General features: G+C 41.5%; 1 non-coding gene across 1 annotated transcript; it reads right to left on the reverse strand.

Moving 5' to 3' along the window:
* Window positions 1–15,281: 15,281 nt before the first annotated feature.
* TRNAD-GUC (transfer RNA aspartic acid (anticodon GUC)) lies at window positions 15,282–15,353 on the reverse strand. Its single transcript has one exon. It is a non-coding gene; the product is annotated as a tRNA-Asp (tRNA).
* Window positions 15,354–15,966: the final 613 nt, after the last annotated feature.

Consider the following 15,966-nt stretch of genomic DNA (forward strand, 5'->3'; position numbering starts at 1 on the left):
CTCCAATAAAGATGTTTAAAAAAAGAGATTAAAGCAAACAAACAAACAAAACAAGAAAATGGATTCATTTTACAGGGCAGAATTCCCAAAAGACTCAGAAATTGGCAGCATCATATACCTTTCTGAAGAGGGGTACAGGTGAGCTACAGAAAGGAGGAATGGTTGAAATTCAGTGTAAGGAGCCATTGGAGCCCCAGGCCCCTCCCCCACTGGAACCCCCAAGTGGCTGCCTCTCTCCCGAGACTGAGGTTCATCACCTGCAGAGGTTAATATAAAGGGCTTCTGAAGTGAGGGACTCTAACTTGAAAAATTGGTGATTAATAACCATTCCCAGGTTGAAGATCAAGGCCCCCAGCTTCTACCCCAACTTGGCTCCCAGACCCCTGGCCACCAGGCATGAACTGTTGTGAAAGGAAAATCAAAATGAAGTTGGAATCATTAAGAGAGCTCTCCAAAATGTAGCTGGGCAGCCACTAAGGATGTGTGACCTATGCACATCTCCACCTGAATGGAATCTGACCTTTTGACCTGATGAAGGCATTCAGCACACCTGCCAGAAACTCAGAATACTGTACTTATCAGACCCTTGCCCTAAAATAACTCATGACAGTCTAGCTACTTATCAGACCCCTACCCTAAAACAATCTGTGATTCCTTAAAAGCAAATATATTGACTCAAGTCAGAGTCCATCACAATTCTCACCAGGCAACTTTCAACAACGTCATGGCCTTTTGTCTGTATAAGCCCCTGACTCTTTCTCTTCCTCGCAACACTCTTTTGGGGTTACCTGAATCTGTGTGTCCTGGATTGTAATACTTAAAACCCCAAATAAACCATCTGATTTGCAGCTTGCTGTGTTTTTTTTTTTTTTTTTAGTTGACACTCTCCATGCAGGGAAAAAGAAAAGTATCTTCTGGGTACTTGTCTAATAAGTCCAAGAGAGAAGGACTGACCAGGATTCCTCCAGAAAACAGCCCAGCTAGATCATCTCTACTGGTGCTTTTCAACTTATGGTGATAATACTTTACTACATCATGAATTTATTATGGTAGATTGTGTCCACAAAAGAGAAAAGAAAAAATGAGACTGTATCACATATAATAAAGGAAAGTATTGTCAAAGTACTGTGAAGCTTTTAAGATCCACATACACAGAGTCGTTATGTAAAATGCATTTCTTACTGTTCACTTGGTCAGAACATGTAGAAAACCACTGCACTACGGTGAGATCACAGCTGATAGGCTACACTCAAGTGTTCAGAGCTTCCTATCAGCTTTTCTTACTCCAAAAGATGGTACTGGAGGAAAGCATGTAATAATGAAAGAGACAGAAAACAAACAGAAAAATAGAGAAAAAGCAACTTGGTGAAAACAGAGACTCTGGGGGGGGGGGAATAAACATTGGGGAAAAAAAGACTATATTAGTATCTGCAGATATGAGAAGATTTTAAACAAGAACATATTGCTCTAAAGAGGGAATGTTCAGAGCACAACAAAAGGAAAGCTTTTCAAAACAAACAAAATTGCAGAAATGAAAACTTTACTATAAGTGTTGGATAGATTTGAGGCGACCTTGTTCACCTTTGCATCCCTTTCTAGCACCACGTTCTGCACAGATCAAATGATAATGAAAGATTTGTTAAATGACTGACTCACTGAACTAATCACTATAAGTTAAGAGGGGTTACATGATTTGCTTAAGGTCACGTGGGTAATTTGCAGAGCTGGTATTGTAAACCAGGTCACCTGGCTGAAAAACAACCTTTCTACCACACCAGAATAATGCAATGTATAGCTAAATACTTAAATATATTTTGTTTCATGAAGCATGTGTTTTGTTTGCCTTTTAACATGTGGTAGGAAACAGTAGGCTGAGCTGGTGTGACATTTGAACGTTGGTGTTTTTATCCTGAAAAACCATCACTTCAGTCAAGTTGATAGTATGAGCTGCTCTGTGCCTGTTATTTTTGTGGAGTTATTGGATGGTCAAAGGATATTATCAATGACGCTGAAGAGGAGAGAGCTACTGTCTAGTGAGAGAAGACCAACCTACAGAAACAATGAGATCATTTTAACACTTTATTATATATTCTGTATTAAAATCAAGTGATTAAAAATATCAAGTGACACAATATAAATGTCAGACTGTAAGTGGTACAGAAATTTTTAGGAAGGAAAATCAAACTCTCTGTGGCCTGGGCACTCAGGGAAGGCCAGAAAGTCACTTGACAGTTGTCACCTAGCCTGGTACCTCCTGCAGATGAGAGGCAGATGGACACTGGGGCTACCTCTGCAGTCTTTAGATAAAGCATTCGGCAACTTTGCAGCTGAATCTAACGTTGGGCCTATACTCTTTTTTTCTTTTTAAAAAATTTTTTTTCAATTTTTATTGAAATATAATTTATTTACAATGTTGTATTAGTTTCAAATATATAGCAAAGTGATTCAGTTATACATATATATGTATATATATATTCTGTTTTAGACTCTTTTCCATTATAGGTTATTACAAAATATTGAGTATAATTCCCTGTGCTATACAGTAGGTCCTTGTTGGTTATCTATTTTATATATAGTAGTGTGTAGATTTTAATCCCAAACTCCTAATTTATCCCTCCCCCTGCCCCGCCATCCCCTTTGGTAACTATAAATTCATTTTCTATGTCTGTGAGTCTATTTCTGTTTTGCAAATAAGTTCATTTTTTTGGCTGTGTTGGGTCTTCGTTTCTGTGCGAGCGCTTTCTCTAGTTGCGGCGAGCGGGGCCACTCTTCATCGCGGGGCGCGGGCCTTTCACTTTCGCGGCCTCTCGTTGCAGAGCACGGGCTCTAGGCGCGCGGGCTTCAGTAGTTGTGGCTCGCGGGCTCTAGAGTGCAGACTCAGTAGTTGTGGCACACGGGCTTAGTTGCTCTGCGGCATGTGGGATCTTCCTGGACCAGGGCTCGAACCCGTGTGCCCTGCATTGGCAGGCAGATTCTTAACCACTGCACCACCAGGGAAGTCCCCATATCTTCCTTTTTTTAATTAATTAATTTTAAAAAATTGAAGTATAGTTGATTTACAGTGTTGTGTTAGTTTCAGGTGTACAGCAAAGTGATTCAGTTATACAAATACGTGTATGTGTGCGTATGTTTTTTTCAGATTCTTTTCCTATACAGGTTATTACAAAATATTAAGTATAGTTCCCTGTGCTATACAGTAGGTCCTTGTTGTTTACATATTTTATATATAGTAGTGTGTATGTTAAAGATATTAGATTATAATAAGTACATTTTTAACTAAAAAAATGATACAAGTAATTCACCCTCATTTTTGAGGTATTATACAAATAAGCAAAACAAAGATAAAATACAAAGCACCTGCTATCTAATCACCCAGAGACAAAATTAATATTTTATTGTATATCCTTCCAGACGCTGTCTTTTCCCTCTCTCTCTCTCTCTCTCTCTCTCTCTCTCTCATACACACACACACACACACACACACACACACACACACACACACACGTGGGTTTTCTTAGTTGTCTTTTTAGGTAATAATATTAGATTGGAATAGTGGGGATCCATTAAAAATTTACAGAATTTTATTCAATGTACTGTCGACTAAAAAAATATTCACAACCTAAAAGTTGAGAGCTATGTTTTATTCAGCTGGAATTTTTAGGACTTCAAACCCGGGAGACAACATCTTAAGCAACCCTGAGAGAACTGCTCCAAAGAGTCGAGGTAGGGAGCCAGGAAATATAGGAGTTTTGCAACAAAGGGCAGGTGATCTGAGCATCAAACGATTACTGTTAATTAAAGAAAACCAGCTATGTCAAGTTAAGGAATTTAGCGCTTTTCTGTATATGGGAAGATGCAAGAGTCTGGGTTCACTGAAATCACTCCTTTGATGTACACCTCAGCCATCTGGGGCCAGTATCCTGTGTTTTCATATCCTGAGTTTCCTCAGAGCTCACCGTGGGGACTGGCTGCAGTCTAATGGCTGTTAGCTGGCAGGTATTCTTTTCCTTCCTGAGTTCCCTCAGGGCTCACCAGCTCACCACTGGCTGTGGCTGCAGTTGCTGATGAACTGTGACATCCTTAGCTTACTGATATGGCAGGCGATGTTCCACTTATTGGTACCAAGCTATCATGGTATGTAGTGTTTAGGAACATACAAACTTGTACAACCAAGTCCCAGATATACAACCCTTTAAAAATAGCCGAGGCCTGGAGGCAATAAGTATATTTATTTTGGGGTGGGCGGAAACTGACTGGATTACAAAATTTTAAGGAATTGAAAAATTGGCCCACTACTAACCCAGTCTCCTTAAAACAATATAAAAACAAAACAAAGAAAAAGGCTCGGGAGAATGGTTTAAACAAAGAAGATTAATAAAAAGACTAAAACAAGTAACTGGAATATAGTTTTACTGCTTCTTTCTCAGGCCTGGCCATTTTAATTTGAGTTTTAAGATCTAATAAAATACTGCTAACCACAATGGTAACAGCTATAATCTATTGAGCCCTTGGCAGGAGCCAGCTACGAACTGAGCACTTTACATATAGGCCCTTTTGTCTTTTAAAGATACTTATCTCACTCCTATTATGGAGTAATCTTAGTGAAATAAGGGCTAAGCACTCTGCTTTCTAAGGTAACGTAGGGGAGGTAAAATAATTTTCCTCTACTCTTCCGAGTTCTTGGCTAAGACCCCTCGTCCTCATAATAAAGACAGATTAACAGGAGAAAAATAAAACCATTTTATTACGCACATTCATACTGGAACCTAAGATTTGAGACTCAAAAGGCAGCCAGACAGGTGAGACTTAAATGCCATCCTGATCTAAGGACAGAGATGGGAGCTGGGGCTTCAAAGGGGGAAGCAACTCAGGAAGGTAAGAAGAGGAAGGTTTGGTAAACAAAGGTTGCCCACCACTGCAGGTAAGCCTCTCAGCTGAAAAAGCAGGCCCCCTTTCTAATGTAAATTTCTTTATAAATGAAGATTTCCCTTTACCAAAGGGTAACTGCTACTGTTTTCAGAGCCTTCTTTGCATCTGCAGTTTCTTTAAAATAATCCCCTCAAAATAATTCTTATACCAAAGAGACAAATTTTGGGGTGGCACATTGAAGCTACCCTTCAGTAAGGAGAAGAAAAAATATTCCCAGAATGACCTCTTAAAAAAAATCGATTTTCATTTTGTTTGGTTTTAGTCTTTACAGTTCTATTTACTTTGGTAAATGAGCCGGTACTTTCAGTGGTGGATCCAACAACCAGATGAGCGAAGCTGAGCTCCTCCTTAACCTCAAGCCAGCCTGACTTCGGCAAATTTACAAATTTGCCCAATGTTAAAGGTCAAATCCTGGAAGTGCAGAAAGTGGTGGAATTTATTTTCCACTCCCTAGCCTGTTAATGGTAATGTTTTGGTTTTCAAATGCTGCAATCAGCAAACTCGGGAACGATGATTTGAAAAAGAGAGTGTATTGATAATCATTGCGTTATTTTTTATGTTTTTGTGTTCTTAATCATTTGTTTTTAAACTAGAATCAATGTAAAGTCACTCTTTTCAATCTTGATATAGCATCAGTGCTAGGGAGCTATAGAACAAATATATCTTTTAGATATGCCTAGATTTTTTTGAGTAAAATAACTTGTTAACAATTTGAGATACGCCACTCATAACAGAGTGAGTGACAGCGGGGATGGGGGAAATAGCTATCTTCTGAGAAATTCTCTTTTAAGATATGCATAAAATTAAACAGGGAATTTTCCCCGATACTATAAATTGTATGCTTTTCTCCTGTTAATCTGTCTTTGTTGGTTTAATTTTCAGACCCAGCCAGGGACCCTAAGAGGGTCGAGGGAAACTTTTTCCTCCCCTACAATATTCATTCTTTTTATTCTGTAGCTATGATGGCAGTCAGTCTTACAAAGACAGTGTTGTGAATGGGACCACAGTAATCTGAATTAAAGATTAAACTTAAGCTCCAATTTGGATAGCACTCTAGATTCTTCTAGATTTCTAGGGAAATCTTTTCACCTCTGTAGAACAGAGATAAGGGTGTTCAACGCAGTGGTGTTGCCGGCTCTGGGGCCGGCCTTTGTGGCTTGGTTGTAAAGCATTGCATAAAGGGAAGGCATTGTTACATGTGATACTTTTCCTGTCTGTGTTTGAGAAACCTGTCTATGTAAAAATGATGGATTGAGAGGGGAAGAGGAAGGGTGTTTTCTTTCAAGGAACCTAAGGAAGGCAACTCACAGCAGAACACTCTAAAATACAAAGGTTTCCACCAGCATGGAAGCTGTCTTTTATTGAGAACCAAATCACCACAATCATATCCCAAGCAAAATGAACTGTCTCTCTTTAAGGACAACAAAAAGCTCTCGAGATAATGACTGGACAAGTATCATTAATTCATGATTCCTGTAATAGACACAATAGCCTGATTCAGGTTGAAAGCGTCACCCTTCAGGGACACTCAGCAGCCTTTCATCCTGAAAAGCTGCCCAGCTAAAGAAACGTATACAAGACAAAGACATGGGAAAGACAAAACGGTAAACAAAACAAAACTGAAGACAATTCAGGATTTGAGGAGTCTAATCGAACATCGAACAAGATAATGTTTATAAAGCACTGGGCACATAGCAAGCTAGAGGAAAATTGTGGTTATAATTATTGCTACGACTGAGAATGGGAGAGAGAAAAAAGACAGGAAAAAGAAGTTGGAATACTATGGAAAACAATATGGAGGTTTCTAAAAAAAAATAGATTTACCATATAATCTAGCAATTCTACTTCTGAGTATAGACCCAAAGGAAATGGAAACAGGCTATTGAAAACATATATGCATTCCCATGTTTATTACAGCAGTATTCTCATTGCAAAGATATGGAAACAACCTAAGCGTCCATCAACACTGACGGATAAAGAAGATGTGGGGTGTGTGTGTGTGTGTGTGTGTCTGTGTGTAGGTATATATATATATATATATATATATATATATACCTACACACAGACACACACACACACACACCCCACATACACACACACACACAATGGAAGAATATTATTCAGCCACGAGAAAGGAGGAAATCCTGCCATTTGCAGTAACCTTGGATGGACCTTGAGGACATCATGCTAAGTGAGATAAGTTAAGACAGAGATAGACAAATGCTGTATGATATCACTTACATGTGGATTCCAAAAAAGCCAAATTTGTAAAAACAAAAAATAAAATAGTGGTTAGCAGGGGCTGAAGAGTAGGGAGATATGGGAGTGTTGTTTAAGGGTATAAGCTTGTAACAAGTAGTAAATAAGTCCTACAGATCTAGTGCACGGTACAGTGCATATAGACAACAATATTCTATTATAATCATCAAACTTACTAAGAGACTAGATCTCGATTATTCCAACTACTAAAGAGAAATGATAATTGTGTGACATGATAAAGGTGCTAATTATTATCATAATGGCAATCATATTATAATATATAAATGTATCAAATCAACATGTTGTACACCTTACATTTACGATGTTATATGTCAAGTATATTTCAGTTAAAAAAAGAAAAGAAAGTCACAGGTGATCCAGGTAAGCAATGAACTGACAAGCCGCTGAGGGCAGGGAATAGGAAAGAAGACAGGTGTAAAAATCTCATCCCGGGCTTCCCTGGTGGCGCAGTGGTTGAGAGTCCGCCTGCCAGTGCAGGGGACACGGTTCGTGCCCCGGTCCGAGAAGATCCCACATGCCGCGGAGCAGCTGGGCCCGTGAGCCATGGCCGCTGAGCCTGCGCGTCCAGAGCCTGTGCTCCACAACGGGAGAGGCCACAACAGTGAGAGGCCCTCATACCGCAAAAAAAAAAATCTCATCCTGGCTCTGTCACCATCTTGCTGTGGTCTATTTTTTTTTAGTTCAGTTACAGATGACTAGGGATCTAAGTTCCGTGCACTCGGCATGAATAAGTCACTTCCTGTCTTAAGTAGCTCACAAATTTCTTTATATTTCAGTGCCTTGTACCTACCATCTGAAAATTAGTAGAGTTGACCTAAATCAGTGTTCCTCAAACTTGAGTAATGTATGGTATCCTCTTAAACAAAAAGAATTCTTAAATTCTGCCAGTATTACTAAATTATTTTGGTTAAATGTTACTTAAAAATAAACACCACCACCCAAAAAACCTCCTTACCTTATAGTTGTCATTCAACTAACTATACAACCCAAACAAATTTACAAGCTAAATATAAATAAAATCAAGATCCACAGACTTAGGAAATAAACTTATGTTTACTAAAGGGGAAAGGTGGGGAGAAGGGATAAATTAGGAGGTTGCGATGATCATATACACACTACTACATATAAAATAGATAACTAATAAGGACCTACTGTATAACACAGAGAACTCTACTCAATACTCTGTAATGACCTTTATGGGAAAAGAATCTAAATAAGAGTAGATATATGTATAACTGAATCACTTTGCTGTACACCTGAAACTAACGCAACATCATAAATCAACTATACTCCAAAAAAAAAAAAAAAAGACATTCTGGGGAATTCCCTGGTGGCCCAGTGGTTAGGACTCGGCACTTTCACTGCTGTGGCCCGGGTTCAATCCCTGGTCAGGGAACTAAGATCCTGCAGGCTGCACGGCATGGCCAAAAAAAGACATTCTATAAAAATAAATAAATAAAATAAAATAAACATTTCATTAGATATGAAGAATGATGTCTTTTGAAGTGAAGTTTCTGTCTCCCTCACGAGTTCAGTGCCCTCAACTACACAAATTCTGTCATCATCCTCCTCTGTTCAAACAACTGGAAAACCAAACTGTTAGGGGAACCACTGACAAAAGCCACCTGCCCTGGCCAGGCAAGATAGCAGCCACTTGCATGAGTTATCTTACAACAGGAGGTCCTGAAAAGGAACGCGGAACTAACAAGCTACCACCAACGGGGAGAATTCGGGAAAGGTCAAAAGGAGAGAGGAGACTCCAGTCCTTATGTCCTACCAACCTCCCAGAATCCTTCTCGCTGGAATCCATCTTGGCTGAGCGATGTGTGTGCCACCAGGAAGGACCCTGAGTCAGAATGATTGGCCAGAGACCACCTGGAAACTAACCCCATTACCATAAAACCCGAGACCGCGAGCCACGTGGCAGAGCAGTGCTCCTGGGTTCCCCTACCCTGCTGCCCTCCACCCCAGCACTCCTTCCCAATAAAGTCTCTTGCTTTGTCAACACGTGTGTCTCCTCAGACAATTCATTTCTGAGTGTTAGACAAGCGGCCACTCTTGGGCCTTGGATTTCCGCAACAAAACCACTGAATGCGGTGGTTTGGGCATAAATGCAGTTCATTTGTATTAGTAAGTTTTCCTTTTTTATCATTAGGCCACCAAAATTATGTTAATCTGATTTAGCATCAACAAAAACACAGACTCAAACCCTGAAATTGTACAGCAGTACATAGGTTTGAGGAGGCCGAACAGGTGATCCAAAATACACTCATACCTTTTTAGATTATTATTGGAATACAGACAGAAAACTTTAAAAAGATTTATAAAGGATGTGTGACCTTTAGAACACATCTGACTCCAGTCCGAGGGACACTTAGGGATACTAAGTCATCCCTAAGTCCTTCCTAGGTCTCAAATTCTACAAACTCTATTTCTACTCTTAAGAAGTTTGTCCATGACGTTCCTCACAGTAGACGCTCAATTAGATACTGATTTAAATTGATTACCTTTTGGTATATAGAGTTGTCCAGTCTGTAAAATAATAGAAATTATATACATTGGTCTCTGCCCCGGTTCCCCGCCCAGAGCTCTAAAACCCTTTCCTAAGTGATAAGAGCATTAGGAGCGTCTTTTGTTCTAATATTTGACCTTTGACTCTGGTTCCTGACACCAAGCTTCTAGATCCTTTGGCATTTCCTGGGTGATGGGAATTGCCTTTTGCACTAATGAGATGATTCTTGGTAAGCTCCTGGATGGGGCTGGTCACAAGAAAGACAAAGTCATGATTAGAAGTTTGGGATTTTCAGCCCCACCACTCGTTCTCCAGAGGGGAGATGGGCCGGAAAAGGAGTTAGTAATTGATCACGTCTATGTGATGAAGCCTTCATAAAAATCTCAATAGTATGGAGTCTGGAGAACTGGCTTGGTGAACACATGGAGGTGCTGGGAGAGTGGCACTTCTGGAAAGGCATGGAAGCTCCGAGCCCCTTCCCACTTACCATGCCCTCTACAGCTCTTCCATCTGGATGTTCATCCGTAGCCTTCATATCATTTTGTAATTAGCTGGTAAACAATGAGTAGACTGTTTTCCTGAGTTCTGTGAGCTGCTCTAGCAAATTAATCAGACCCGAGGAGGGGATCATGGGAACCTCTGATTTATAGCCCACTGGTCAGAAGCACAGGTGACAACGTGGACTTGCAATTGACATTCCAAGTTGAGGAGTGTGCGTGGCAGTCTTGTGGGACTGAGCCCTTAACCTGGGGATCTGACACTATCTCCAGGTAGACAGTGTCAGAATGGAGTTGAATTGTAGGCCACCCCTGCTGGTGTGGCAGGACTGCTTGGTGAGGGGGAAAAACCCCACCCATGTGATGTCAGAAGTGTTATGAGTGTGATAGTAATGTGAGAGTAAAGGAGAAACATAGGAGTGGTGTAGGTTTCCTACTCACAAGCCAATCTTTTCTTTTATAAATTTATTTATTTTATTTATTTATTTTTGGCTGCATTGGGTCTTTGTTGCTGCGCACGGGCATTCTCTAGTTGTGGTGAGCAGGGGCTGCTCTTCGTTGCGGTGCGCAGGCTTCTCATTGCAGGGGCTTCTTTTGTTGCAGCGCACGGGCTCTAGGCAGGGGCTTTAGTAGTTGTGGCTCATGGGCTCAGTAGTTGTGGCTCACGGGCTCTAGAGCACAGGCTCAGTAGTTGTGGTGCATGGGCTTAGTTGCTCCGCGGCATGTGGGATCTTCCCAGACCAGGGCTTGAACCCGCGTCCCCTGCATTGGCAGGCGGATTCTCAACCACTGCACCACCAGGGAAGCCCCCAATCTTTTTTAAAAAGCAGACATTTCTATCCGTATAATTTTCTTGGTACAGTTCTTATAAATTACACATACAAAGACTTACTAAATCCAGCCAATGTGTTTGCATATGCCCTTCTAGCAAACAGTGTAGATTAGACATTAGAGAGTAAAAATGTGCCGGAAGAGTATGCCTATGCCCTGTTCTAAGAGACATGATGGCAGCTGTCTACCCTTGCAGCCTACATGGCCATGCATTCTATTGTTTGCCATCCTCACACTTCTCTCTTCACAGGCCACAGGACCAGGGAGGGTACCTGCCCAGCCTAAGATCAACTGAGCAACCTGGGCCTTCTCTGGTCTGTCTCAGATATATGATCTGGGCCAAGTCGATTCTCTCTCTTTTGGGACTTTGAGACAAGGACTATGGAAGGAATTTAACAGTTACAGGTGGGAGTTGCAGCTGAAAGTTCAGGAAGTAGCATGAGGGATGGGAAGCCCCCTGTCGGTGCAGGCTGAAATATGGGGGAGCAGCAAACAGCCGACGCTGGTGGCTTGGGAAGCAGCAGCGTGGGGAAGCTGAGTCATTGACGGTGGAGCGTGGGGCAAGGAGCCAGCAGCCCACCCCAGGCCCTTGGAGCCACCTTCCCTCCAGTACCAGCCTTTGTGGGGTCCTGGCCTGGTACAGTGCCACTTCTTTGATTACCTTGGTCAGATAGCTGACTTCTATGCCTCAATTTTCTCAACTGTAAAATGGAGATAATAATAGAATCGACCTCATAGGCTGAGGAGATTAAAAGCAGGAAGGGCTTAGAACTGGGCTTGGCACAACATGCTCCGTCAATAATGTTAACTCTAATCAAAATTATTTCTTCCACGATATGTTTTATATTACATTACAATAAATTTGTGTTTGAACAAGCTAGCATGGGATGCCGTTTCTTACAGTGAAAACTCAGTAAAATAAGCAGGTGGTGCTATTATCCTTTGAGTCTCTTTGGAACTTCATCTGTGTGGGTAAGAAGTAGGGGATTTCTGAAAACTGACCATCTAGCATTGGATGGCTCATTTTCAGTAAACTCATTTTGATTCTTTGATAGAATAAGACAGTGATTTACTATAGTGGCTTAAATTTAAGGAATGGTCATTATTGAGTGTGTTACATCAAATGGAAGAACTAGTAATTTTTAGACATTTTTTAGACAAAGACAAGTAATTGGGTAAGCTAAGTCCTGGGAACTTCAAGTTCAGAGCCGCAGGTCCCCCAGGCAAGGATGAAACACATACAGTCAGAGGAAGGGGTGGTATACAGTAGGAGCCAAAGAACTGTCAAAGGAGCAGGGAAAGAATTATTCCTGTCTCACAAAATAGAAGCTTTCTCTTTTTCCATTTTATGTTTCGATCTCTTTCTTTCAAAATTTCTAATTTAGTCCATAGGGAAATAACTCCGCCTACTTCTGACACTTGTTTCTGAATCGACAATGGAAATCAGAGAGAACGCAGGGCCTGTGCCTAGCTCACGAGGACTCCAGCAAACTTTCGCCTGACCGAACTGAGCATTAAAATTCCATAAAACAAATGCTTTCTCTGAACTACCATAAAATCCAGAGGGAACTGACACAGGCCTGATAGAAGAAAGAGAAAATGTAATTGCCTGAATGTTTTGGTTTTAGAAGCATTTAGTCACACCTAATCCATAATGACTCTCCCAATCTCTATGGAGACTTAAGAGGTCCAGCTATACCAAAATAAAATAAGTGTTAACTTACAGCTGCTGGACCTCACAAACACCAGTTTCACACATGATTAAACATTTCACAAAGCACTGCTTCCATGAGAACAGGGTAGGGAAGAGCCTAGGCTGGGGACCTTGAGTGCTGCCTTGCCTGTAACTGGCTGAGTGACTGGGCAGACACTTCACCCTTACAAGCTTTGGTTTCTTCATCTGTAAAATGAGGACATTGAACTTTGGGAGATGGTCTTCAAGATGCCTTCCTGCTCTAACACTCCATTGAAATCTGCTCAGGTTCAACATTTAGGCTGGGAGAAAATATAAAACAAGCAGAAAAGGCAAAGCTCAGGAGAGGAGATATCAATTTATAATTAGGGAGTACAGAGATTTTAATGGTGTCTGTGGTAGCCAACCTGCAAGATGACCCTGTGATTCTCACCTCCTGGTATTCACACCCTTGTGTCATCCCTCCCGTATGGAATAGGGTGACCTGTCTAAACAGCAGGATATTACAGGACATGCCTCAGTGTGACGTCTGAGGCTACATCAGAAAAGACACTGTGGCTTTCACTTTACCCTCTTGGATCTTTCTCTCTGGGGGAATCCAGCCACCATGTCATGAGGATACTTAAGCATGTGGAAAGGTCCACACGAGGAGCAACTGAGGTCCTGTGCCAACAACCAGCTGCATGTGAGAGAACCATCTTGGAAGCAGAACCTCCAGCCACAGTCAAGCCTCTAGATGAGTGCAGCTCCACTGAACATCTTGACTGATGCTTTATCAGAAGCCCAATCCAGAACCAGCCAGCTAAGCCATTCCTAAATTTCTGAACTACAGAAACTATGTGAGATAACAAATGTGTTTTCTTAGTTCAAGCCACTAAGTTTTGGGGTGATTTGTTACATAGCAGTACATAGCTGTTAGAACATCTATAAGAAAAATAGTTGTTCTTGTAGAGTGTTTATATAACATGCACTGGCTATCTCACCTTCGTTTCTTAATTTATTCACTCATCAGAAAATTTATTCTGTTCCAGACACTGTGCAAGGTGGTAGAAATTCAGGAAAAAAATGAAGTTTCCTATCTTCAAGAAGCTCATAATTTGGAAGGCTGGGGATGGCAGGGGACACGGTGGTAAATCGTAAGTGCTTATAACAGATGCCACTTTGATGTCTCTGCCTTAATATCGCATTTTCTGTTTGTGCCAGAGTTCTGAGTACATACACTTTGGCTGTGACGTCAGTGGTCGAAGAGAGTGCCCATCAGCTACTGCTGCATGACTGTTTCTTGTTTTAATAAAAGTGATCGATACCATCAACTCCCCCTTTAAATGCTAATGAATGCTTTAACACAGCAGATGCAGACATACGGTACACTGCAGATTAAAACTAGGCACAAAATTAAATCGCTTACACATAGCAAAGGAACCAGTTTGGACGTCTTGATAATCAGCCAGAGTCAGCTGACAAATCTTGAACTGTCCTTGCACTGAGGCTATGCCTTCCCTGTCTCAGCCAGGACAGGCATCATCTGGCATCAGGAGTGCACCTGGAGCCCGTGGGGATGAGAAGGGAAAACTGCCAGGTCAGACTTTCAGTAAAACTTCAGGTACTTTTAGAAGCAGTCACAGCAGGACTAGAGAGGGCACTGGTTTTAGGAACAACTGATATTCATTTAAAAAAAAAAAAAAAAAAGAACTTTGTGGGGAGGTCCCTAGTGGTCTAGTGGTTGGATTCTGCATTTTCATTGCTGTGGCCTGGGTTCAATCCCTGGTCAGGGAACTGAGATCCTGCAAGCCTTGCAGTGCGGGCAAAAACAAAAAACAAAACAAAAAAAACCCCAGCAAACTTTGGGTCTCTGGAAAGGAAAGCCATATAGTGAGATTCTATAAATGTCTAAAAGGACAATGTCTGTGTGTGAATTTCTTGGATATATGTAATATTTCTATTCTTTTTTATTCCTGTGACATTCATTTCTTGAGATTTGGTGTTTATAGTGCTATACGAGGTACAGAAATTCAAAATGGAAAATGAGCACAGTTTGGGCTTCCCTGGTGGCGCAGTGGTTAAGAATCCGCCTGCCAATGCAGGGGACATGGGTTCAAGCCCTGATCCGGGAAGATCCCACGTGCCACGGAGCAGCTAAGCCTGTGCGCCACAACTGCTGAGCCCGCGTGCCACAACTACTGAGCCCATGTGCCACAACTACTGAAGCCCGTGCGCCTAGAGCCCGAGCTCCCAACAAGAAAAAGCCACTGCAGTGAGAAGCCCGCGCACCACAATGAAGAGTAGCCCCCACTCACCACAACTAGAGAAAGCCTGCACGCAGCAACAAAGACCCTACACAGCCATAAATAAATAAATAAATACATAATAAAAAAGAAAAGAAAATGAGCACAGTTCACTATGATCCAAGGGGCTACTTCTTGGGAAAAATAGGCTGGCCTTTCCCTTGGAGGCCTTGGCACACCCGGAATCTGCTCTCAGTGATAAGCCCCCCAATTTTTTTTTTTCGGCCACACTGCATGGCTTGCAGCATTATTAGTTCCCAGACCAGGGGTTGAACCTGGGCCACAGCGGTGACAGCACTGAGTCCTAACCACTGGACTGCCAGGGAACTCCCAATAAGCCCCCAGATTTAATCAGTGTCTCAGAGTTATTCTCAGGGGCCAATTCATATTAGCAAAGCTCACAAGAGACTGATGTAAAAATCAGAACGGCAATTTTTTTTTAACACTAGAAATGTAACTCTAAAGTGGATTGGAGGGGACTTCCCTGGTGGCACAGTGGTTAAGACTCTGTGCTCCCAGTGCAGGGGGCCCGGGTTCCATTCCCGGTCAGGGAACTAGTTCCTACATGCATGCCCCAACTAAGAGTTCACCTGCCACAACTAAGACCCGCTGCAACCAAATAAAAAAAATAAATAAATATTAGAAAAAATAAAGTGGACTGGAGATTCCTGTTAAGGTCACTTAATGAGCATGGGATTAGTACAAGAATTTAGATGATTTAATGGCTTGTTAGCCTGATTAATATATTAATCAATTAATGCATTCATTCAATAAACAGACTGAGTACCAACTATGTATTGGAGATACACTGATGATCAAGATACGTGCAGTCCCTGCCTTCATAGAGCTGATGGTTTAGTGAGGAATACAGAGAAGCAGACTTGGGGACAATTTTAACAGAGGGAGATACATCTGATTAACTACAAGGTCCTATGTGAA

Source organism: Delphinus delphis, chromosome 7 (assembly GCF_949987515.2).
Source record: "Delphinus delphis chromosome 7, mDelDel1.2, whole genome shotgun sequence".
Taxonomy (NCBI): Eukaryota; Metazoa; Chordata; class Mammalia; order Artiodactyla; family Delphinidae; genus Delphinus; species Delphinus delphis.